Source organism: Raphanus sativus, chromosome 4, assembly GCF_000801105.2.
Source record: "Raphanus sativus cultivar WK10039 chromosome 4, ASM80110v3, whole genome shotgun sequence".
NCBI lineage: Eukaryota > Viridiplantae > Streptophyta > Magnoliopsida > Brassicales > Brassicaceae > Raphanus > Raphanus sativus.
Window position 1 is genome coordinate 21725599 of NC_079514.1, and position 25703 is coordinate 21751301.

Consider the following 25703-nt stretch of genomic DNA (forward strand, 5'->3'; position numbering starts at 1 on the left):
AGGGTACCGAACCTCCTACCTTTGAAGATGAACCGGCTATTCCTTCATCTAGACGTGGCAGGTCTTAGAGGATATTTTAACTTTGTCTTGTAATAGCGGTCCTGCGTGGTCTGTCCTTGCTAAAACAATGTTTTTTCGTATGCTTTTCTAGTCCCTTGAATTTCGATGGTTTTATTGCCGAATAATATTCATCATTTTTGCTTCCTTCTGTCGTGTTCGTCTCTTGATCGGAATGGTTCGTAGGACTCTTTGAGAACGGGTTACTTCGGAAAGAGTACAATTTCCTAAGCGGAATTTTAGGATCTGGGATTAAGATCCTGTTGTTGCACCGACAGCCTAGTGGTATAGGCCTTGTCGAGCAAACTTCGTATCTTCAGAATGCAAGGACGTCTAGGTGGACATGCAGATTTGTAGGAAGGGATGGACCCTTGGAAGGATCAGAGCCTTATAAGGGCCGGACCCTTGGAAGGGTACCCCTTTGAAGGACATCAGTGTCTAGGACCTGGATCCTGTTAGTAAACTGATTGAACCATGAAATAATTAGAGAAGCGTTAGACCTTATAATCCATCATTAAAAAACCTGAGTTTTTGTTTTGGAATGAAAGATCCTTGCTTAGAACCCTAGAGTTCTAGCTTGGTTTGAACCCTGGGGTTCTTGAGCCCTAGAACCCGGAAGTTCTTAAGGCCTTGAACCCTGAGGTCCCTTACCTAGGCCCGAAGGCCGTTTTATTGTACCCGAAGGTTTGCTCATTGAACCCTGAGGTTTCTGAGTGTTGGGGTATAATCCTTAGATCCGGGGATCGTGACTAAACCTGATGGATACCTCGAATCCGGAGGTTGACGCTTTTGAACCCTGAGGTTCTTGGCAAACCCGAAGTTTGGTATTTGGATTCAAAGATCCTTGAACCCTGAGGTTCTTATCAGATCCGAAGATCAGTTAGGCCCGAAGGTCCTTGATCAACCCTTAGGTGATCTTGAATCCGGAGATTCCTTACAGACCCGGAGGCTGTATTGAACCCTGAGGCTCTTTTATAGATCCGAAGGTCGTACTGAACCCAGAGGTTGTTATATAGACCCTAAGGCCGTACTGAACCCGGAGGTTCGTCATAGACACTGAGGCCATATGCATTATGGGAGGTTTGTGATCGTATTCTGCTCCCCATGGGGGAACCACTACCGATATGTTATTGAGAAACAGCACTCTGCCACCCGAAGGTATAGGCCACTCTCGTGAATCTCAATGCTGCACTCTACCTTTCTGCACAAAAGGTCACGCTGAGACTTACTGTGGTCTGGCGTGGGCCTGCCCACGGAGCGACTTCACACCAGACACACTACTTTCCACGTCTGGATAAGTATTAAATTTTGGTGCTAACCGGTATTTTCGCACATTTGCTCCCTGCATATCAGCCGTCAGCATCTGATTACAGTACTTTGCAGTGTACGTCATGCCCCCTGCATGTATTTAGCTCGTAGCGTCTTTAACACAGGGTTTGGATAGCACTAGTACGGTGGTCCCCACGTAACTTTTGGACGTATAGCCTTTACGCAGGGCCCGAGGTGCAGACAATGTAATAGGGTTGATCAGACATGTTCCTTATATGTCGTACACCCATGTGAGTAGTCTCACTAGTATATATAGGGTTTGCTAAGATCTAAGGTCCCTTAGGGCCTGACCTAGCTTGTATGCCCCTTTAAGTACATTGTAGTTCCTATAACCCCTTTAGCCGTAACTAATAATGTATTTTATAAGCTTAGTCCGGAGACGTTATCGCATATATAGGAGTTGGAAACCAGTGTACTTAAATATGTCATAATAATAGTAGTAGTATATAAAGCTTGATCCGGGGACCTTACTTTAGAAGTGATAAAATTTGAGGTGTAAGGCGTTCCAGCAGTTGGGTTGGACCTTACCGTTGCTGTCTTCCAGCTTATAGGCTTCTGCCCCTTGCACCTCTATTACCTTGTAGGGACCCTCCCATCCAGGAGCGAGTTTTCCGGCTGATTTGTTCCTTGTATGGTCACAGACTCGCCTTAGGACCCAATCCCCTTTCTGGAAGGTTCTGGATCTGACCTTCTTGTTGTAACTCTTGGCTACTTTCAACTGGTAGGACGTATTTCTAAGGCGGGCTGCCTCCCTCTTTTCATCGAGTAGGTCTAGACTCAGGGACATTAGCTCGTTGTTCTCCTTCCGGGAGGAGAATTCAGAGACCGTGGTCTTTACCTGCACCTCCGTGGGTATTACCGCTTCAGCACCATAGACAAGCGAGAAGGGAGTCTCCTGGGTAGCCGTGTTCGGGGTTGTCCGATAGGCCCAGAGTACTCCATGTAGCTCTTCTGTCCATCGCCCATGGGCATCTTCTAGGCGCTTCTTGAGCATATTCACCACTGCCTTGTTAGTGGATTCGGCTTGACCGTTAGATTGGGGATGTCGTGGTGCTGAATAGGAAAGCTTGATGTTCCAATCCTTGCAGAACTTTCGGAAGCTGTAGCTCGTGAACTGGGGTCCGTTATCTGTGGAGATCTCATGGGGAGTTCCGAAGCGTGTGATCACGTTGGTCAATAGGAATTTCCTGATCTGGAGATCCGTTATCTTGTCTAGTGCTTCAGCTTCTACCCACTTCGTGAAGTAAATCGGTCACGACTAGGAGGAAGATCTTTTGCCCCGGTGCCATGGGGAATTTCCCCATGATGTCCATGCCCCACTTTTGGAAGGGCCAAGGAGAACTTAGAGATTTGAGGTTCTCTGGTGGAAGATTGGAGACTGGCGCGTGCTTCTGGCATTGGCTACAGAGTTTGGCTTGTTTGAGGGAGTCTCTCGCCATGGTTGGCCGGTAGTATCCAGCCCTTCGGGCTCTGAGTACCAAGCTCCGACCACTGGAATGGGAACCACACTCTCCCTCGTGGAGTTCTTCTAGTATCCTAGCGGCTTCTCTAGGGGTAAGACATCGTAGATAGGGTCCTGAAAAGGATCTTCGGTATAATTTCCCTTCGGAAAAGCAGTACCTGGCAGCTTGGCGCCTTATCTTCCGACTTTCGTCTCGGTCTTCAGGCAAGGTGTCGTACCTCAGATAGCTAATGATGGGAGTCATCCAGGTCTCTCCTTTGTCTACTATGGATACTTCTTCAGGCTCGGTCTCCTTTTCGGTTGCGGGTGATACACTAAAAATGAATCCTTGCTACTGCCAAGTTAACAGTTGCAATTGTAGTACTTGAGATTCAAATCCAGAGGACCAGTCTACACTCTAGTTCTATAAGTTCCGAAATCAATCTAAGATGAAGATATGAATTTGGTTGAAAGAGGCGATAGTTAACAAGCAAAATAAACACGAGATTGATTCAATTAAACAAGAGCTAGCCTAGGGTAATTCATTGGGTGTTGAATTGGAGCCAAACAATTATTCAAGCGTGATGAAGTGCTTTCTAGAACTCGGATCACTCAGCTGGAACACTCCACTGTCGTGGCAGTGATCGCTTTGCAGATCGATCTCACCACCTAACTGTCGTTGGGATGAGGATCGATTGCAAGCTTTAGAGAACAGGTCCGATCAGTTCACTTACCACCCTAATATCTACTTTCGCTGATTAGGGATACTAAGCTCATTCAATACATGTCAAGTTATCTCCTAAGCGGTTAACTAGATGATGAACTAGTGATCTAACATCAAGTGATCAGGTTAATGAAAGCAGTAAGAACAGTATGAATGAAGAACAGTTATGGATCGCTTATCTATGTTTAGCTCATGTCTCAACACCCTAAAAACCCTAGGCGAGCAAGGTCACTACTCGATCATGATGCAAACAAACAAAGATATAAATCCTGAATAAAATTGCATAAGAACAAAGTATGAAACAATAGGGTTCAGATGATCTTTTCTATGAGAGGATGGATTCTTCTCCCTTACAAGTTGCAGATCGCAAATACTCAGTGTTATCTTGTGAAAACTAGCGTAAGAAAAATAGTAAAAAGATAGATGGCGTTTTATATGGAGGCACCAATCAGGAGAAAAGAGATTAGGGCAACATGGCTTTAATTCCCGAAATAAAGAGTTTCCACATTCGTCGGGAACAATCTCCGGATCACTCCGTCTGCTTGTTCCGCTTGAGCGAGAACAGTCTCGGGACTGTTCTACTTGAGTGTTCTCCGCAGGATTGCTCCAAAAGGACATCTTTTCATCAGGCACCTTCTCTTCTCTCTTCTACTAACTCCAGACCTGTAAAAGGTCAAAAAGGACTAGACTGACACGAATTAGTGACTTGAAACAAATGAAAACATATATACAATGATGTGAAAAACACCATATATCAATTCCCCCAGACTTAGATCCTCCTTTGTCCTCGAACAAGGCAAGTATCAAGAACAGGGAGAAAGGTTTGAAAGCGTGGGAACTCGCTTATTTTCAGCAACCATACCTTTACCACAAATCTCTGAACCATACAAGCTGTAGATTAGGACCACACACACTTACTGAGAAACCCCCCTGATCGCTGTTCGAAGATCGGCTCCTTAATCTACATCTCAACCTGAAAAGGAAACACTTTCGAGACAAAACTCCTTATGTTCAATTAAGATCAGCGGGAGCTTCTTGTCACAGGCTTTATTCAGAGAGAACGGGCTAGGCATAGAACAAGCTAACTTTTATGGTGGAGTTCAGTAGTGTTTAGGGTTAACCAAGAGCGGGTGCAGGATATCGCACAAAATGGTCGTGAGAGGACGGCTCCATTGAGGTCCACAGTCCTTACTCATCTCTGCTAATCGGACTGCTCTCCGATAGATCGACCATAGGTTTGCTCCGCGCGATTCAACTTCCCCTTCAGAACACTTCACTGAAACCACCATTACTTTCTCAACTTCCCCAGTGGCATGCATCATGGATTCTTCCCCTTCTCGTCACCAGTAAATCAAAGCAAAAACAAAATTTTTTTTTTTTTATATATATACTGAAATACAAAATGCTGGGGTGACGAGTAAGAAGGTAACAAGTGATGTACATGATGCCACTGGTGATTCATTCTGGTCTGTTCTAGCCATTTACTCCCTTCATTGTTCTCTTATGTACCGGAACAGGCACTCTGGTTGTTCTCTTGTCTGCGCTGATTGTTCCGCCTTCTTCTACTGTGTGAGCATTGATGAGTAAGGACTGCGTCGATCCTTTCCTTTCCGACCTTTTTGCACATATCTGCACATAAAGTACTAGAAAAGCAAATGCATGAGGGTGGAACAAAAGGTCAGGGCTCAAGGTGGGGACTAGCTAAAGATGAGCTAGCCACTCAGGAACAGCAGGAGGGATATAATCGGATAAGAAGTCCTGAGTGTAGTTCTTATTCTACCCTGATCTAGTGCCCATGACAAGAAGAATTAAAGTCCAGATTAGGTTCAGATAAAGTGGAGTTAAGTCTGCCCAGTGTAACTGATGTCTTGCATATTTGCATTGTTTTAACCATTCATTCATAAGCATTTTCATCATATAGAATAGGATTTAGACATGTTTAGGTTGCATTTTGCATGCATAAGTCTCTATTAGGTACTGGAGTGCCAAGTGAGGTTATTGGAGACATTTGGATGCACTTGGAGCTCAAAAGATGTGAAAAGGAGGATGATTGGACGAGAGGAGCCTGGAGCGACCTGCAGAGGTCGCTGTGAGACCTCGCTCCAGCCGGAGCGACCTTGACGATCAAAGCTGGAGCGACCACTCCAAGTCGCTCGGCTTTACACGGCTCGAAAACGAAGAAAATGCCTCCGGAGCGACCCCTTGCAGCGACCACCCGAGGTCGCTCCCGAAGCCCGGAGCGACTGGCCGAGGTCGCTCCGCGTTATCAGTGCACGATTTTTATTATTTTCAAGGACGTTTTTGCAATTTATTGTGCACGTTTTTGCACTGAAAAACCTAATGTTTAAGTATTCTTTGTAGCCACCATTGGCAGATTATCTTTTATCTATTGAATACACAAAACTCTCTCAAGAAAAGTTCTCTTTTGGCTTTGATTGTTCTTGTGTTCTTGTGATTTTCTTTCTACATCTCTATATGATTCATCTGAAATCCATCATGGGTTTAAGAGGAATCATGGAGATTAGTGAGTAATCACCTTTTGGATTCATGGGTTAGGGTGATTAAGGGTGATTAGGTTAGTTCTAGGATGTGTTAGGTGTAGATCATACTTGTTCCTTGCATATTCAGTGATCTTAATGCATCATTTGAGTAGGCCACTCAAAGGGTGATCTCTAGGCATTTCCCACCCAAGAGGTGTTTGATGAAATGCCTGAGTCAACTCTCCTAGGCTCTTAGTGTACTTTGCCAAAGATATTTGTTGTTAAAGATGCTAAGACAGCTAATAGACTTGTTAGTAATGATTGCTTGCATGTTATTCAACCAAAGACATTTGATGTTTGAGATATGTTAGCAAATGAGCATTCATCTAGACATAGAGCTTGCTTAGAATTGTGTCTAGGCTTAAGAATAATAGTTTGATTGGTTCATTTGTCGTCCTTAGTTCGAAACTTGATCACCCAAGGTCTGAAATCCCTATACCCATGAGTTCTCCTTTCCAATAGCTTAAAAGTATCATTTCTGTTACTTGCATTCTAGTTTTTAGTTTAAAAACCATACAATTCACTGATTGCACTTAGATTAGGCAAATACTTGCATTCTCTCTGCATTTTAAATCCCTCAGATTTGGTTCGACAACTTACTACCACTATACTATCATTTGACTTAGGAGCCTCAAAACTCCTAACATCAAATTGGCGCCGTTGCCAAATTCTGAGTTTGATTTGAACATTGAGATTTAGTCATTTGCTTGAGACTAAGTCATTTTTATTTTTGTAAGTTACTGATTCTCTTCTTCACTCTTTGTGATTTTCAGGTGTATGAACTTGAGGAGCAAGGGTACATCAAACCTTGTTCCAAGAGCCGAAGACATCAGAGCTTTAGAGAGAGAGTGTGCTAGAAAGAGAAGACAAGAAGAGCAACAGGCTCAACTGCAGCCACTGGAAGCTGCAATGGAAGAACAACAAAATCCTCAGAACCCCAATGGAGTCAACAATGTTCCACTACAAGGACCTCAACAGCGACCAGCTCGCCCCATTGGCACTTATGACCGCCCCAACATCCACGGTCCTAGACTGGGAATCCGAGCCCCCGCTGTGGCTGCTAACAACTTTGAGATCAAGTCAGGGCTGCTTAACTGCATAGAGAACAACAAGTATCATGGTCTGGCTGTGGAGGACCCATTTGATCACTTGGATAAGTTTGACAGTTACTGTGGTATGTCAAAGACTAATGGTGTGTCAGAGGATGCCTTAAAGCTCAAGCTATTCCCTTTCTCTTTGGGGGATAAGGCACGTCAATGGGAGAAGTCTCTACCAAGTGACTCTAACACCACTTGGGAAGACTGCAAAAGGGCATTCTTGGAGAAGTTCTTCTCTACCTCAAGAACTGCTAAGTTGAGGAATGAGATCTCCAGCTTCCAACAGAAGAACTTGGAAGGATTCAGTGAAGCTTGGGAGAGATTCAATGGTTACCAAGCTCAGTGCCCACACCATGGATTCTCTAAGGAGAGCTTGCTGAGCACATTCTACAGAGGTGCTCTTCCTAAGTACAGAGCCAGACTGGATACAACTAGCAATGGGTTCTTTTTGGGGAGAACTGAGGAAGAGGCAGAGGCTCTGGTTGACAACATGGTTAAGAGTGATGCAGTCTACAGTGGAGACCATGACAGAAGCAATAGAGGTGATGACAAGCAAACAAGGAATGAGATAAAGGCTCTTCAGGAGAAGATTGACAAACTCATTGCTGATAAGGCCACACAAGCGCAGGTGAACTTTGTTGGTAACCCACAACAGGAGATACCTCCTACTGTCAATGAGGTTGATGGTTTGGAAGGGCAAGAAGAATTGTGTTTCATCAACAGCAATGGTAGCTGGTACAAGAAGGAACCCAACTTTCAGTACAACAACTACCAACAGAAGCCCTATTCAAACAACCAGCAGAATGGTTATCAGCCTAGAAACAACCAGTAGAGCAACTATCAGCCTCAGCAAAACTCTTCTCCTATCTCTTCTGCTCCTCAAGAGAGCAGCACTGATGCCTTGCTGAAACAGATCTTGGAGTCTCTGACTAGAAGTGAGAAGCATGTTGGCTATGAGCTGAAGAATCTCCACTCCAAGATCGATGGAAGCTACAATGAGCTCAACAACAAATTCTCCAACCTTGCTTCTTCTGTCAAGAATTTGGAGAATCAGTTTGCTTCCATGAGCTCCCACCAGAACCGCCAGCAAGGATCTCTACCTGGAAAGTCAGATCAAAATCCCAAGGAAGAAAAAGCTGTCACACTTAGGAGTGGTAAGCAGTTGACTCCTGTAACCCTCACCAAGGATGCTGAGAAACAAGGTGAGGAGGTGGCCATCAACCTGGATGATGAAGTGTTCATTGTTGATGAGAAGACAGATGCTGAGATCTTAGAGAAGATTGTGAAAGCCAAGGGTAAAGGAAAGGTTGGAGAAGAGAAGAAAACAACAAAAGATGGTGAATCTGCTGCTCCAGCAAGTGAGAGCTCTCCTGTAACTCCTCCCTATGAACCCAAGCTTCCATTCCCTGGTAGATTCAAGAAGCAGCTGCTTCTGAAGTACAAAGCTTTGTTTGAGAAGCAGATGAGTGAAGCTCAGGTTACAATGCCCATCATTGATGCTTTCATGCTGATCCCTCAATACAGCAAGTTTCTAAAAGATGTTGTAGCTGCTAAGAAGAAGGAGATGGAGGGCATGATGGTTCTGAGTCATGAGTGCAATGCCATCATTCAGAGGCTTGATGCTCCAGAGAAGTTAGAGGATCCAGGATGCTTCACACTACCTTGTGCTCTTGGACCTATGGTGTTTGAGAAGTGTCTCTGCGATTTAGGAGCTAGTGTCAGCTTGATGCCTTTGTCTGTGGCAAAGAAGCTTGGATTCACTCAGTACAAGAAGTGTAGACTCTCTCTGGTGTTGGCTGATCGTTCAGTGAAGTACCCTGTGGGTATCCTAGAGAACCTCCCTGTGAAGATTGGAAGGTATGAGATACCACCTACAGACTTTGTGGTGCTTGAGATGGGTGAGGAGGCTCAAGACCCATTGATTCTTGGAAGGCCATTCTTAGCTACTGCAGGAGCTATTGTGAATGTGAAAGAAGGGAAGATTGACCTCCATTTGGGCAAGGAGAACATCCTCCACTTTGACATCAAGGAGAAAACGAGGAACCCCACTGTATTTGGACAAGCCTTCACCATTGAAGAGATGAATCCTCCTCCTGCTGATGATCATTTTGATGAGCTACCACCTGAGGAAGATGGGGTGTCAACTCCACTTTCTGCACCTCGTCCAGCCTGATCCAAAGGAGGCAAAGTCAAGCTAGAGACTTAAAACAAGCTCACTTGGGAGGAAGTCCCATGTGTATCCTTGTATATATTGCATTAGTATTTGCATTATCATTTTATTGCATCAAACAATGGGAAAGTGAAGTTGTGTGCAGGTATTGAGCAGAAAGTCGGACACCAGAGCGATCTCATCGCAGCGACACCTCTAGGTCGCTCCACCTGGGAGCGACATGTCCAGAGCGAGAAGCCGAGGTCGCTCGCATCACACGAGAGTGGAAACACAGAAACCGACCTCAGAGCGATCTTCTCCCAGCGACATACCTAAGTCGCTCCAGCTGGGAGCGACCTGTCGCAGCGACGTTCACACCTCGCTCCACGGAAGGTAACACACAATCCCACTTTTCTTTGTATTTCACATTTTCATTGGGTACCTCACTCACACAGAGACTGTGTGATTTAAGTGTGGGGGAGGTACCAAGTATTTGATCATGTTTGTTTCCATGATTTTGAGTCTCATGCATTGCATATTACATTCTTATTTGCATAGAAAAATCCAAAAAAATAAAAAAATTTGAAAAAACACAAAAAAAAAAATCATTTAGTTGCATCATTTGCATTTTTAGAATTGAGTCTAGAAGCATATAGGTTGCATTCATGCATTAGGGGGATTTCAACCTTGTAAAGAGCTCATGCTAAGTACTGAATTTGTTGACCTTTGTAATCATGACAAGTAGCTTGAGCACCTTTTGGAAAGCTTGTAAACTTCGCGCCTTGAATGCTCCTCTTGAAACTCATTTGACTGTTGATACTCTTTCTTTGAAGCAAGCTCCTGTTTTAATGTCTCTTGCATATGGTTCCTTGTGTACTAAGTCATGGATATACACACTTGAGTTGTCCCATCCTTTTTACCAATCTTCTTGACAAACTCAAGTGGTACTCCACTCCCAAAACCCATACCTCCTTTTTAAACCATCATTATTTGTTGAGTGGGGCCTCTTTGGAAAACTTTACATGTGCATAATGTTGAGAGTATTGGGAACGACAATGCTTAGTCTCCATTCTTGCTAGATTAGTCATTCTATTGTCTAGCTATAGGAAGGGGGTGAGTGTTGTGATTGTGATTTGGGATTATGAAAGGTTTGACTCTTTGTGCTTAAATGATTAGTCTTTATGGGATAAATGGAGAAGTATCTAGCTCTTATTGTGAAAAGTCTTGGCCCCCACATATATAAAAAAAAAAAAAAAAAAGAAAAAAAAAGGGAATGAAAAAGGGGGCTAGCAAAGTTGTTAGGAGCTGAGATTTGTTTTAAAATTGTGAAAATCCCTTATTGATTTCAAAAAGAAAGAGTCTGATGTGAAAAATGTTCTTGGGATCTTTTGGTGAGAGATGCGAGTTGTGTTTGACATTGAGGAATAATTGAATATCTTGTGTGTTTGGGAAAGGGTAGAACAATGGAGATTGAGCATTGTATGCATGAGTTGATCCCTTTCTTAGATATATTATGTGTGATGTCAAAGCTACTTTGTTTTTAGAGTAAACCACCTTAAAATATTATTTTGAACCTCTGATTTCACTTGCATTAAAGCCTTTGTCTTACCAAACCAAATGACTTGGACCAGTTGACCATTTGTGAGATGTCTATTGAGTTTGCTTCCTGAATGTTAGAGAGATGGTGGATTTGTGGTTTGTGGATGCATGGTTAATGAGTGTATAGATCAAAGGAGCTGAGATAGGCTTAGAGAAGTTAGAGATGGATAAAATCTTTGCTCCTGCTATTTGGTATGATTATGCAAGGTTGTTAGGTTGAGAACTAAGAAGAGTTTCTTTTGGTCTTGAGTCCCCATTTTCAAACTTTTTCTCCTTGGTTCTTGAAAGTTTACTTGTGGACAAGTAAAGGACTAGTGTGGGGGAGTTGATGTCTTGCATATTTGCATTGTTTTAACCATTCATTCATAAGCATTTTCATCATATAGAATAGGATTTAGACATGTTTAGGTTGCATTTTGCATGCATAAGTCTCTATTAGGTACTGGAGTGCCAAGTGAGGTTATTGGAGACATTTGGATGCACTTGGAGCTCAAAAGATGTGAAAAGGAGGATGATTGGACGAGAGGAGCCTGGAGCGACCTGCAGAGGTCGCTGTGAGACCTCGCTCCAGCCGGAGCGACCTTGACGATCAAAGCTGGAGCGACCACTCCAAGTCGCTCGGCTTTACACGGCTCGAAAACGAAGAAAATGCCTCCGGAGCGACCCCTTGCAGCGACCACCCGAGGTCGCTCCCGAAGCCCAGAGCGACCTCTCGGAGCGACTGGCCGAGGTCGCTCCGCGTTATCAGTGCACGACTTTTATTATTTTCAAGGACCTTTTTGCAATTTATTGTGCATGTTTTTGCACTGAAAAACCTAATGTTTAAGTATTCTTTGTAGCCACCATTGGCAGATTATCTTTTATCTATTGAATACACAAAACTCTCTCAAGAAAAGTTCTCTTTTGGCTTTGATTGTTCTTGTGTTCTTGTGATTTTCTTTCTACATCTCTATATGATTCATCTGAAATCCATCATGGGTTTAAGAGGAATCATGGAGATTAGTGAGTAATCACCTTTTGGATTCATGGGTTAGGGTGATTAAGGGTGATTAGGTTAGTTCTAGGATGTGTTAGGTGTAGATCATACTTGTTCCTTGCATATTAGAGTGATCTTAATGCATCATTTGAGTAGGCCACTCAAAGGGTGATCTCTAGGCATTTCCCACCCAAAAGGTGTTTGATGAAATGCCTGAGTCAACTCTCCTAGGCTCTTAGTGTACTTTGCCAAAGATATTTGTTGTTAAAGATGCTAAGACAGCTAATAGACTTGTTAGTAATGATTGCTTGCATGTTATTCAACCAAAGACATTTGATGTTTGAGACATGTTAGCAAATGAGCATTCATCTAGACATAGAGCTTGCTTAGAATTGTGTCTAGGCTTAAGGTTAATAGTTTGATTGGTTCATTTGTCGTCCTTAGTTCGAAACTTGATCACCCAAGGTCTGAAATCCCTATACCCATGAGTTCTCCTTTCCAATAGCTTAAAAGTATCATTTCTGTTACTTGCATTCTAGTTTTAGTTTAAAAACCATCCAATTCACTAATTGCACTTAGATTAGGCAAATACTTGCATTCTCTCTGCATTTTAAATCCCTCAGATTTGGTTCGACAACTTACTACCACTATACTATCATTTGACTTAGGAGCCTCAAAACTCCTAACATCAGTAACATGATCGGTATAGAACTTCTGGAGTGTCAAATGAGATAAGTCAGGGTGTTCCAGGTCCATGTGTGGGTCTTTCATCACTGCTAAGGTCACTGAATAAGAAGGTTAAAGCACAAGGTGGTTAAAGAGCATCACAAAATAAGGTCCTGATTCCCACAATAGTTTTGACTGACTCGATCCTAAAACTGACTCGATAAAAACATGAAAATGACACAAGGACTGACTCAAAAATCACACACGCGAATATAGTACAGTCGCTCCCCCAGACTTAGTTCACACCATCCCTGGTTGTGAAAATAAATCAGAGGAAGCTGAAACACACCAAACAGAAACAAATAACATGAAAAATAAATAGTTCAGATGGATAAGACAATGGGATAGAAATAGTCCTTTCGGACTTAGTCTGAATCGCCGCTACAGGAGTGACCAGCTGTCCTCCTGTTCCTCGGCAGTCTCTCTGCTCCAGTCGATGTTCCCGCTTGTTCCTTGCCTGGGCGCCTTGTTCTCTGCGGCGTACGCTCCTCCTGGGCTCCAATGCAGCCGCCGGTGATCGCCATGAGTATCCTCTTCATGAGGCTGTTGTTCTTCTTCTGGGAATCAACCATCCAGCGTCTGTAGGCGTGATCATCAGTCACATCGGTGAAGTCCTCCAAGTCATACTCACCATCAGCCGGTGGAGTCACATGCTCCACATCATCCATGTCCTCATCATCGTGCTGAACCGGCGCCTTCGGATCATCGCAGAGGTGCTCTTCATCGAGTGAGAACACAATGTTTTCCAGGGATAAGAAGTCTGTGAACCCAGACATAGGGAGCTTGCAGTACAGAGGGTTCCCTTCTTTATCCTGGAACTTGTAGGTGGTCTCGTCGCGCAAGATGTGGCATGCGATCAGGTAAGGAGTATCGATGTACTCCATCTCAGAGACGACCTTGTAGGAGCTGAGGTTGATGTTGAAGCGCTGGAACAATGGTGTGAGCAGACTGCCGCAACGATCCTTCTTATCATCAGTCCGAATCAGGGTGTCTCTGCGGTCAGCGAACATGGAGATGAGATGGAACCCCGGGTTGGTCTTGACTTCCTGGATCGGGGTGATGTTCTCTCTGCGCATCTCGTCCTCAAGTCCCGTGTAGAGAACCTGGAGCTCTCCATTCGTGATCTTGGATGTGTACTCCTTTGCGAACAGGACATTGGACACGATCTTGGCAATGATCCGGATAGCAGGGTTCCGGATCTGCGACTGATAGGCCTTGCGAGAGGTGAACTTGCCGGCTGCGATGAGATCCCAAAAGGTGTCTGCCGGCTTGAACTTCTTCTCCACTGAAACTCCCCGGCAACGGCGCCAAAACTTGATACACTAAAAATGAATCCTTGCTACTGCCAAGTTAACAGTTGCAATTGTAGTACTTGAGATTCAAATCCAGAGGACCACTCTACACTCTAGTTCTATAAGTTCCGAAATCAAGCTAAGATGAAGATATGAATTTGGTTGAAAGAGGCGATAGTTAACAAGCAAAATAAACACGAGATTGATTCAATTATACAAGAGCTAGCCTAGGGTAATTCATTGGGTGTTGAATTGGAGCCAAACAATTATTCAAGCGCGATGAAGTGCTTTCTAGAACTCGGATCACTCAGCTGGAACACTCCACTGTCGTGGCAGTGATCGCTTTGCAGATCGATCTCACCACCTAACTGTCGTTGGGATGAGGATCGATTGCAAGCTTTAGAGAACAAGTCCGATCAGTTCACTTACCACCCTAATATCTACTTTCGCTGATTAGGGATACTAAGCTCATTCAATACATGTCAAGTTATCTCCTAAGCGGTTAACTAGGTGATGAACTAGTGATCTAACATCAAGTGATCAGGTTAATGAAAGCAGTAAGAACAGTTTGAATGAAGAACAGTTATGGATCGCTTATCTATGTTTAGCTCATGTCTCAACACCCTAAAAACCCTAGGCGAGCAAGATCACTACTCGATCATGATGCAAACAAACAAAGATATAAATCCTGGATAAAATTGCATAAGAACAGAGTATGAAACAATAGTGTTCAGATGATCTTCTCTATGAGAGGATGGATTATTCTCCCTTACAAGTTGCAGATCGCAAATACTCAGTGTTCTCTTGTGAAAACTAGCGTAAGAAAAATAGTAAAAAGATAGATGGCGTTTTATATGGAGGCGCCAATCAGGAGAAAAGAGATTAGGGCAACATGGCTTTAATTTCCGAAATAAAGAGTTTCCACATTCGTCAGGGAACAATCTCCGGATCACTCCGTCTGCTTGTTCCGCTTGAGCGAGAACAGTCTCGGGACTGTTCTACTTGAGTGTTCTCCGCAGGGTTGCTCCAAAAGGACATCTTTTCATCAGGCACCTTCTCTTCTCTCTTCTACTAACTCCAGACCTGTAAAAGGTCAAAAAGGACTAGACTGACACGAATTAGTGACTTGAAACAAATGAAAACATATATACAATGATGTGAAAACACCATATATCAGCGGGCCATTGGAGTACTAGTAGTGGGATGCTCATATGACTTGTAGTTTCTAGGGCGGACCCTAGATTAGCTAGAGCGTCGGCTTGGGAGTTGTGCTCCCTAGGGATCTGGGTGAGCTTATAGTGTCGGAACCTGTCGAGTAGTTGCTTAGCCACGGATAAGTACCTGATCATACTCGGATCTTTTTGCCTGGTAGTCTCCTTGGACTTGGCTTATGATCAGTTGTGAGTCGCTGAAGACCTGGATATCTTCTACTCCCATCTGTTTGGCAAGTGTCAGCCCTGCTATTAGAGCTTCGTACTCAGCCTCGTTATTCGTTACTTTGAAGTTGCATCGTACGGCCCTTGAGGCTGATTCCCCCATAGGGGATGTTAGGACTAGTCTGACGCCTGCGCCCCTTACGTTACTAGACCCATCAACGTACAGTGTCCATTCACCTTTCTCTCCTTCGCTATCACGAAGCTTTACCTCTTGTTCCAGGGCTGGAAGCATGGCAGGAGAGAATTCGGCTACGAAATCTGCTAGGACTTACGATTTGATAGCCGTTGCAGGACGGAAGATCACATCGTACTCTCCCAGCTCTATAGCCCATTTTGCTAGTCGTCCGGACACTTCCGGCTTATGAAGGACTGCCTTGATGGGAAAGGAGGTGACTACCACGATTTGATGAGCCTGGAAGTAGGGGCGCAGCTTTCGGGCCGCGTTAACTAAGGCAAGGGCCAGCTTCTCAAGGTGACTATAGCGGATCTCCGCGTCTAGCAGTGATTTGCTCACGTAGTAGATAGGATGTTGTTTCCTTCCTTCTTCCCTTACCAGGACCGCGCTGATGATATACCATGGATTTCACCCATTTTCTACCATGGTATAATAGTATTTTATTATATAACTAATGTGTTTTCTAGCCTGTTAGGTATGTTTTCAGGTTCAGGAGCGTTTCATGATAAAGTGATGTTTTTGGAGCATTTTGGAGTACAAGAGATAATATACCCGAGTTGACCATTCAAGACCAAGTCGGAAGTCAACATTGTGATAAGAATCGATCGATACTCATCCTGAGTTGTCGATCAATGTAGCTGAGAAGATCCGCGTACTAGAAGATTATAATCGATTAATACACATCTAGTGTTGTCGATCGATATCGAGGACGAAATGGTTTGGCCGACTACTTCACCAAGACTTCACCAAATTACGAGATTGCCCCTGACGAGTTTTTAACCTAATGGAAATGCTTAAATATTCCTGCTAAGTGTTTTTGACGGCAACTTCGAGAGAAGCAAGCTTTGAACAACTCAGAGAAAAGCAGAGAGTGTGAGAGAGAGACTAGAGTTTTATTTGTTTGGAGAGATTGGAAAGATTTCTCATCTCCTTTTGTATTTCTACTAATTTCTATCTATGCAATTATTTCATCTATCCATTGTCATGAATTGCTTATCTATGTCTGAGTAGTCTACTTGTTAGATCTAGGGTTTAAATAGGTTTGTGGGATTAGCCCCAAACTATAATTGCTAAGTTGTGATATTCATCAAATAGATTGCACCCTAAGCTTGTTCTAGAGTAGCTAACTAGAGCATAGATCACTAGGATCTTTGATATCTTGAATTATCTGTTTGAACTAGTGTTTCCTTGGAGAAGAGCTAACCGCCCTCCTTGAGACCTAGTGTTCATTATCGGCTCGCGCCTAGGCATATCTAGAAGCCGTCGATCGATATCCCGACAGGTGAATTGATCGGCTCTGCGAAAGGTGTATCGCTCGATATCTCTAAAGGATATCGATCGACTCTTTTTCTGGTCAACATACGACAGTTGATGCCAGGGATCTAGATTATTTAACCAGTGAGACATCACTGAGAGTTAAGCGGCTGAGTTCTGTAGTATCATGCACGCAACTTGTTAGGCATTTATAGGTATTATAATCTCCATTCCAGAATAAAAGCCCTAAGTCTAGCACTCTTCATTATCATTTAAACAACCATCATATTGTTAGTTAGAGCAACTACCTTGCTCATTTTAGGAATTGTCATTTACATTTCATCATTAAAACTAACTTCACCTAGGATTGATTAATTGATTAGATTTAATTGGTTCCCTAGCTCCTCGTGATTCGATCCCTAAGTACTACAGCTGAACCTCTTATTTGAGAGAGTAAGCTCTATAGGGTAATTTGAGCAGTATCAAATTTGGCGCCCTTGCCGGGGAGTTTTGATCGCCATTAGATTTAATTTTATCAATCTTAGGTTTTTCTTTTTCTTTACCCCCTTTCTGATTAAAATTTTTCTTGTCTTTTCAGGTACATGCCCAGCAGTACCAGAAGCAATAAGGAAAACCAACTATTATTTTCAGAAGATCCTGCACACTTGGAACGTTCAATCCGCAAAGACCTACGCTCCGCATCGATCGACAGAACCGTAGTACCGTCGACTGGTATTCACGTTCAACCGTCGACCGATACTTAGACAGCACCGTCGACCGATACCGTTCGCCAATCCACATTGTTCGACACTACTCACCATACATCGATCGATACTAACCCACGAGGCATGGTTGCGATTGTTATTCTCACGCAGGGCGATAATGGAAACCTGTATGACCAAGATGGTCATCTGCGTAATGCAACAGGTCAGAAGTTAGATGGACAGGGAAACATAATCCCTGAACCGAAAGCTGAGTCTACAGGAGAAGCTCAAACACGATCGTTGGCAGACTACAATCGTCCTGATGAGTACTACACCAATAGATCAGCTATTCGACTTCCAGAGATTCAGAAGCCGAACTTCAAGCTCAAGCCTCAGTAGTACTCTCTCGTGTCACAGATACCTTACTCTGGGTTATCACACGAGCATCCTATGGACCATCTGGAGAGGTTCGAGGATCTTATAACTGATATTCGTATGGATGGTGTCCTTGAGGACTACCTACTCTGCAAGCTCTTCATATACTCACTGATTGGAGAAGCTTCACACTGGCTCAAGCTGCTACCTACAGGATCACAGACATCCTGGGCCGACATAAAAAACGCCTTCCTGCGTAATTTCTTTGATGAGGCACGTGCTGAATACTTAAGAAGCAAAATCGCCACTTTCGCGCAAAAGCCTGGTGAGACTTTTAAAGACGCGTGGATCAGATTTAAGTTCTTCCAGCAAGACTGTCCACATCATGGATTTAATGAAGTGCAGCTGCTAAGCACTTTCTACAGAGGTATCACCTTGAGGTATCAGATGGCTCTTGATACTGCTAGCGAGGGGAACTTCAACACCAGGAATCCAATAGAGGCTGTGAGACTTATTGAGAACTTAGCCAACAGCAGCAACACCAAGAACACTGACTCTGACAAGAAGAAATCGGTTGCAGCCATCGGGGAGAACCAGATAAATGAAGTCAGAGCTAAGATAGATGCTTTACATGCATTTCTGGGGCAGCCAGTCTACTCAGCTGAAGAAGGAGAGGCTAGAGAAGATGATACAGAGGAATATGTGAACTACATTGGAGGTATTGGATTTCAGAAATATGGAAACCAGAGTGGAAGCATAAACTTTTTTGGCAGTGGTCAGAAGAGTAACTACAACCAGAGTTCACAGTATCAGAAACCCTTCACCAACACCAGGAACTACGGCAACTCAGCTTACCAAAACCCACCACCACCCACCCAGGAGAGTAAGTTTGATGCCATGATTGATAGAGTTCTTGAAGGACAGCAGAAGCTTACAGTGGATTTCAATGGAAAGATTGACTCTATCTTCAACAATCTGAACACAAGGATAGACACCATTTGTACTCTATCAGGAGAATTGGAACTTCTAAGGAAGTAGGAGAAGGAAGCATGAAACACCACGTGAATGCCATTATAGATGATGATTTCTGGCAAGTGGTGAAGCATGAGAAGCTACAAGAAGGAGACTTTGAAGTGGACAGTTCACTAAGTTTCAGAGGATCACAATCGTGTCGATCGACACCAACTAGTCCACATCGATCGACACCAACTATGTCATTTCTAGATACGACTGCAGATTACAACGCGGTTATGATCTTGACACATGCTGAATTCACGGCTTCGCATCCTCATCCACCCACCCCCACCTACGAAGATGTCGACCGACGAGAAGAGCCACTCATCGATCGACACAAAGATGAGACACGCATCGATCGACCCTTTTCTACACCTATCGATCGACACGCACCTCTCACATACCGAGTGCAACTACCATCGATTGACAGCAACCGAATCAATGCACTCCGACCCACACCGAAACCACAAGCTAACCCTGCAGAGACTACTAGTAACCCTTCAGACACTACACCAACATCAGAGGGAACTGAAGGAAGAAGGGTAAGGAGTAGGAAGGAGAAAACTCCTAAGAACCTTAAGAGGGAAGCTAATGAGAAGGAGATTGATGGTTTCACTAAGAGAGTTATCAGAATCCCACTAAAGAAACCCTTTGAGGAGGTTTACTTCACAAGTAAATTGTGGATGTTCTTCAGAGAAACAAAGGAGACTGAAAATGACTGTTGGGGTCAAAAACGGTCACAACGAAATTAACGTTCGAAAATATTCCTCGAAAAAAATAATTCTCGAAAAAATTACTTAAACTAATTTTTACGATAAAATTCTTGAATAGATTTGTCCGCAGCGTCGAAACAAGATCCAATGGTTCGTGTTGGCGGCGAAGTTAGTATCAAAACATTCGATAAAAATATACGTCTTAAGAATTTCTACGTTTTCAAGAAAGGAAAACTTATACGAAAAACTCGCGGGAAAATCTTGTTTAAGAAAATCAACGATTTTTTAAATCAACGATTTCTAAAATCAACGATTTCTTAACTCAACGATTTCTTAAATCAACGATTTCTTAAATCAACGATGTCTTAAATCAACGATTTCTTAACTCAACAATTTCTTAAATCGACGATTTCTTAAAAATCGTCTCCTTGCAAAATGTTCCGCGACTTAACGACGTTCTCGTTAAAACACGATCATCGGTGGTAACAAAAGATCGTTAAACCACGAGGATGGGGGATTGGCAGTCGCAAGACTATACGAAGCTCGATCGCTATAGCGACCGAGCTCCATACAAAGCCCGGTCGCTATAGCGACCGGGCTCATACACAAACTCGGTCTCTATAACGCCCGAGCCCGGGAACAAGCTCGGTCGCTATAGCGAACGAGCTCCATACGAAACTCGGTCGCTATAGCGTCCGAGCTCCATACGAAGCTCGGTCGCTATAGCGACCGGGCAACCAGACCCGTCTCGGCGAGGGCTTCGATTTGATATCTTGATCGTTTTATGGGTCCTCACGGTTTGAGAGAACGACCTCTTTGAAGTTCCAAGGCAGATTCCTTTGCATTCGGCCTGTCCAAAGCTAGATCAATTCCCGTGACTTCCGTATACTTTCGTATGGTCGTGTCATCCCAGCTTCGCACATAGTGTCTCTCGGTTCGTCTCGATTGAAGTTATCATCGAAGTTTTACGACTAAAACTGAGAAGGTTGTTTTTCTTGTAAAGTGTATCGTGTAAACCAAGAACGATCGACTTGAACATCGATTCTTAAGCTATACGATTTGTTTTGCGGAGAAAGACAATCTTTCAGAGAAATCGTATAAACGTTCAAAGGCTTGAAACATGCCCACGGACTCATTTACGATTTTAAGGGTTCAGGCCCAACGAAGCTATGACGGTTTATTCTATTTCCCGAAAATAAGATAAATGTCAAGTTTCCGAAGATAAATGTAAAGTTTCCCGATAAACATGAAGATCGACGAAAATGAAAAAAGCCCGATTTGCGACAGATCTGGCCCAAAGAGGGGATAGACCGACCTATGAGGAGTATATAAAGAAACTTGGGGCAAAGAGCAATGGGATATGAAAAAAGATGAGAGAGGAAAAAAGGGAGAGAGAGAGAGAGAGCAGATCTGAGATCCTAGACTTAGAGAACTTAGAACTTAGGTGGTTAGACTAGCGAGGCAGGACCTAGAACGTCTGTCCGCCTCTTGTTCTATTTTGATCTTCTCCGCAGACTTCTGTTCCTCTCGGAAGGATCTAACGATTCTTTTACTTAGAGTTCCGCACATAGAAACCCTAGGCATTATTCTCGACATGCCCGTTTCTATGACCAACGCTCAACTACACGGACTCCGCCAGGCAGTTCGATCTCTTGTTCAATCCTTTCTAACTGAACTACGTCCGACTTGATCCTCGAAAGTGGTACGTAGGCAGCCTTTCATAATGTCCTGTCCCAAATCCTAACAAAACCTTTTTCGTACGATTTTCGTCTTTTGTTATCGAGCTGCGACTCAATTAGGTTTAAGGTTTTGAGACGGAAAGAACTAGGAAAATCGCGGACAGTTGTCGCAATCAAAGCTTTTAAAATCTTTTGTAATCGTCGCAACGCTCTTACGGGAATTTGAAACATATATCTACTTTACGTAAAACTCGTTTTGTTATCTTTTCATATTTTCTGCGTCTATTCGCTCCGCAGAAATCCGGGACCTCTGGGAAATTAGAGTTTTTTCCTACTTTCCTTATTTATACGAAATATTGACGGTGCGAATTTCGGTTCCCACAGTTTGGCGCTAGAAGGGGGGGGGGTCACGGATTATTCTTACTCATAGCCACAAAACGCTTGATCAAAAAGACGTACGCATATATAAAAGACAAACTCGCAGCACTGACTGCCCCTACGGCCAACGCTTACGCAAAAGCCGTAGTGTTCAACAAAATCGAAAACTTAGTCGTGACCTTCCGTCACAGGAAGAGCACTAAATCGAGCTCGTGATTTTTCCTTCCAAACACCAAGGGCAACGATAAAATCTTTCCAACCCCGTGAAATTCTTCTTATTACCGAGTTGGAGAAATCTCAGCATATAAGGGTTCTACCATGACGATTTCTCCCAAAACATTTCGGAAAAGTAAAACTCGCTCCCCTAATAACTGCGGAAAAACCCTAGGTTACTCGCAGAAAGTTAAACTCAAAGACAAGCTCGGTCGCTATAGCGACCGAGCACTGAGACAAGCTCGGTCGCTATAGCGACCGAGCATCGAACCAAGCTCGGTCGCAATAGCGACAGAGCATCGAACCAGGCTCGGTCACTATAGCGACCGAGCAATGAGCCAAGCTCGGTCGCTATATCGACCGAACCCAAAGACAAGTTCGGTCGCCAAGCTTGGTCGCTATAGCGACCCAGCCCCAAGATGAATCCTCCTCTGCATTCTCCTTTGAATCCTCTTCGAAACGCCTTTCGTTTCGTCTCAATCGTAGTTTCCGTTGAGATTTTACGACGAAAACAAGTTGAACTCGTCTTGGCTCCCTTCCAATCTCTATAGCGACCGAAACACATCCTCACTCGCAATAGCGACCTGTCAGGCCTCAAAGGAGTCCTCCTTTGATTCCTCTTTGAAACGCTTTTCGTTTCGTCTCAATCGGAGTTTCCGTTGAGATTTTACGACGAAAACAAGTTGGACTCGTCTTGGCTCCCTTCCACTCGCTATAGCGACCGAGACACATCCTCACTCGCTATAGCAACCTGTCAGGCCTCAAAGGAGTCCTCCTTTGATTCCTCTTCGAAACGCTTTTCGTTTCGTCTCAATCGGAGTTTCCGTTGAGATTTTACGACGAAAACAAGTTGGACTCGTCTTAACTCCCTTCCACTCGCTATAGCGACCGAGACACATCCTCAGTCGTTATAGCGACCTGTCAGGCCTCAAAGGAGTCCTCCTTTGTGTTCTCCTTTGATTTCTCTTTCGAAACGCTTTTCGTTTCGTCTCAATCGGAGTTTCCGTTGAGACTTTACGATGAAAACAAGTTGGACTCGTCTTGGCTCCCTTCCACTCACTATAGCGACTGAGACACATCTTCACTCGCTATAGCGAACTTTCAGGCCTCAAAAGATTCCTCCTTTGTGTTCTCCTTTGATTCCTCTTCGAAACGCTTTTCGTTTCGTCTCAATCGGAGTTTCCGTTGAGATTTTACGACGAAAACAAGTGGGACTCGTTTCGGCTTGCTGTCATTCGCTGGCGCCGGGCGGCCAGACCGACGTCACGGTCCTAGGCGCCGGGCTGCGGGTCGATCAGCGAGTGCGGCCGATTCCTCGTGAAACCATCCCGACACTAGTCCAATCACGTACTTTGCATCCTCGCTCGAAGCCACATAGTGCAAATTCTTAAAACTGTGAATCTAAAACCCCCATTTCATTTTGATTAGAACGATCGGGAAAGTTACGGAAAAATTCGGAAGGTCCGGCTAACGAATGGATTGCAATTCATCGTATAAAACGATTACGGTTACTCTAAAACAACAATCATCTTAACTATACGAGGAACTGGGATTCATTCGGAAGACCGATACCATTACCGTACTTCTTCCAAACAACTCTTCCGAGCAACTCCCGTTGTGAATGTGGTTTGTCACGACTCTGTCCCGACCAGCTCGCCATCCTTCTCAACCAGTTTCGAAAAAATGTATTGATTTCTATAAAATTACTCGAAACTTAAAACGGTTAACGAAGACTAAACAAAGCCAAAACGAGAGATCATATCCCTCACTGCTAAGACGTTTTCTGACACCTAAGATTTCGCTCGTTGCGGACTCTCGACTTTTGTCTACTAATCTTACTTTCGAAAAACTACTCAAAACTCCTTCGGATCAATTCCACGGAAACGAGAAAGTCTATGATTAAGATTAGTCACCAAAATTATACCTCACCGCAGTTAGGGATTCCGATATTAAAATTCGATAACTTTTTACTCGACAATATTTGACAAGAAAGATTTTGTACAATTAAACTCTACAACAATTTTACGAAACGACTTCCGTAAGATTAACTCGGCAGCAGTTGTGAAATAACTCTCGAAAAAATAAAAGCTCGACAGCGCTTTAGGAAACAACTTTCGTAAGATCAAGCTCGGCCATATTTTACGAAACATCATTCATGAAGCCAAACAATATCGAATCTGGAACATGACCAGTTCGCTCACAACCTGACGAACTGAGAGCCTCACTCGAGTGACGCATTGTCCATTGATCCGTCTTTCCAAAACGCCCCTCTTTGTCTGCTTCTCCTCCCTTTGGTTCAACAAATTCGTAAAATTCCTTCGATGCATAAAACACAATGTGATTTTACAAAATTCTGCCACCTTGAGTCGAAAACATCTATTCATAACGTTTGATAGACTTTTCAACAATATACAAAGCGCACATGGTCAATTTGGTAAAACCAGAGATAGGAAGAAACGAGGACGAACTTGGACATTGATATCCTTTCCTCATTCCGATATTCTCGTCAGAATTTCATCGAAAACCAATTCATATGAAATTCGGTAACTGACTTTTCGAAGTCCTTTGACGTTGAATCGAAAGTGGCCATTCCTAAACGCATAATAAACTTTCGATAAAGTCAGAAGAAAAGAGGAGAAGAAGAAGGAAAAAGGGGCAATCTCGAATTATCAATGAGACTAAGGTACATCTGACTAAAAATTCCGTCAAGGTTTGAATTTTTTGGTAGGAAAGGAACGAAAACGTCTTGAAAACTGCCGTAGAATTTAGGGAACTTAGAACCTAGGTGGATAGTCTAGCAAGATAAGTCTTAGGCAAATTTTCCAGTCTTGTTCCATTGTTCCTTAACTTTCCAGGCAGAGCATAACCGATCTAGTCTCTCGAAAAACCGAGAAACGATCGCTGTACACTCGTCCTGCTTCCTACAATCGATCGATTATCTACTTCACCCAGCAAAACGACATCGTCCATCGATCGACATCGCCAACATCACATCGATCGATATTGACCCAGACGACTTAAAGGACAAAATCGGACTTTCACTGATTAGGGCAACAGATGGGTATATAAAGTTGTCAACACCAGCCACGAACTTTCAAACTTCAACAACTTTTATCCAGCAGCTTCCAGCAACTAGCAACATAACCATGGAGGACTGCAACATCAAGAACAATCGATCCAACCCTGCATATAGACGATCACCATCGATCGCCACCACCACTGCACCATCGATCAATGCCCTTACCAGAGCTCAATCTCGATTTCATGATCCATATGATATCAGGAATGTTTCTCTAACACCTGATGAATTTGGTATTTTCAGGGACACAAATGGCTTTGCAAGAGCAATGGATTGAAGAGTTCTGCATATAACCAGAGAAGACATAGCAGACATCCTTCAAGTTGCCAATGGACCAGACAACCTGTTCACACAGCAACGTGGCCATCCAGACATCCTAGCTCACGTCCAAAACAACAACCACGTCACCATGAGAGAGAGAGGATACAGTTCCTCAAAGTTTCGGTCAACCTAGGAGTTCACCATCGATCGATATCGTTTCATCACCATCGATCGACGGCGAATTACCCAGATCGATCGACAGATCGCCCGACAGATGTTTGGAGTTTGGACGACGTGCCTTTGATTCCAACGGATCCAGAAGATTCAAATGGGAAGCGAAGGACGAATTTGGTGTCCACAGAGATGAGTTTGGACATGCTAGGGGAGTTGATGGTGAAATCATCCCTGTTACCAAGGAGCACATAAGGAGAATCCTGGAGAGAGCATCTCTTTTTCACAGGGGTTGCTTACGCCTTCCAGAACATATACGCC

The 25703-nt window shown here is 43.7% G+C and overlaps 2 non-coding genes across 2 annotated transcripts; both read right to left on the reverse strand.

Annotated features, from left to right (window-relative positions):
* Nucleotides 1-7441: 7441 nt before the first annotated feature.
* On the reverse strand, nucleotides 7442-7548 carry LOC130512094 (small nucleolar RNA R71). Its single transcript, XR_008945655.1, has one exon. It is a non-coding gene; the product is annotated as a small nucleolar RNA R71 (small nucleolar RNA).
* A 10610-nt stretch (nucleotides 7549-18158) lies between these two features.
* LOC130512142 (small nucleolar RNA R71) lies at nucleotides 18159-18266 on the reverse strand. Its single transcript, XR_008945703.1, has one exon. It is a non-coding gene; the product is annotated as a small nucleolar RNA R71 (small nucleolar RNA).
* Nucleotides 18267-25703: the final 7437 nt, after the last annotated feature.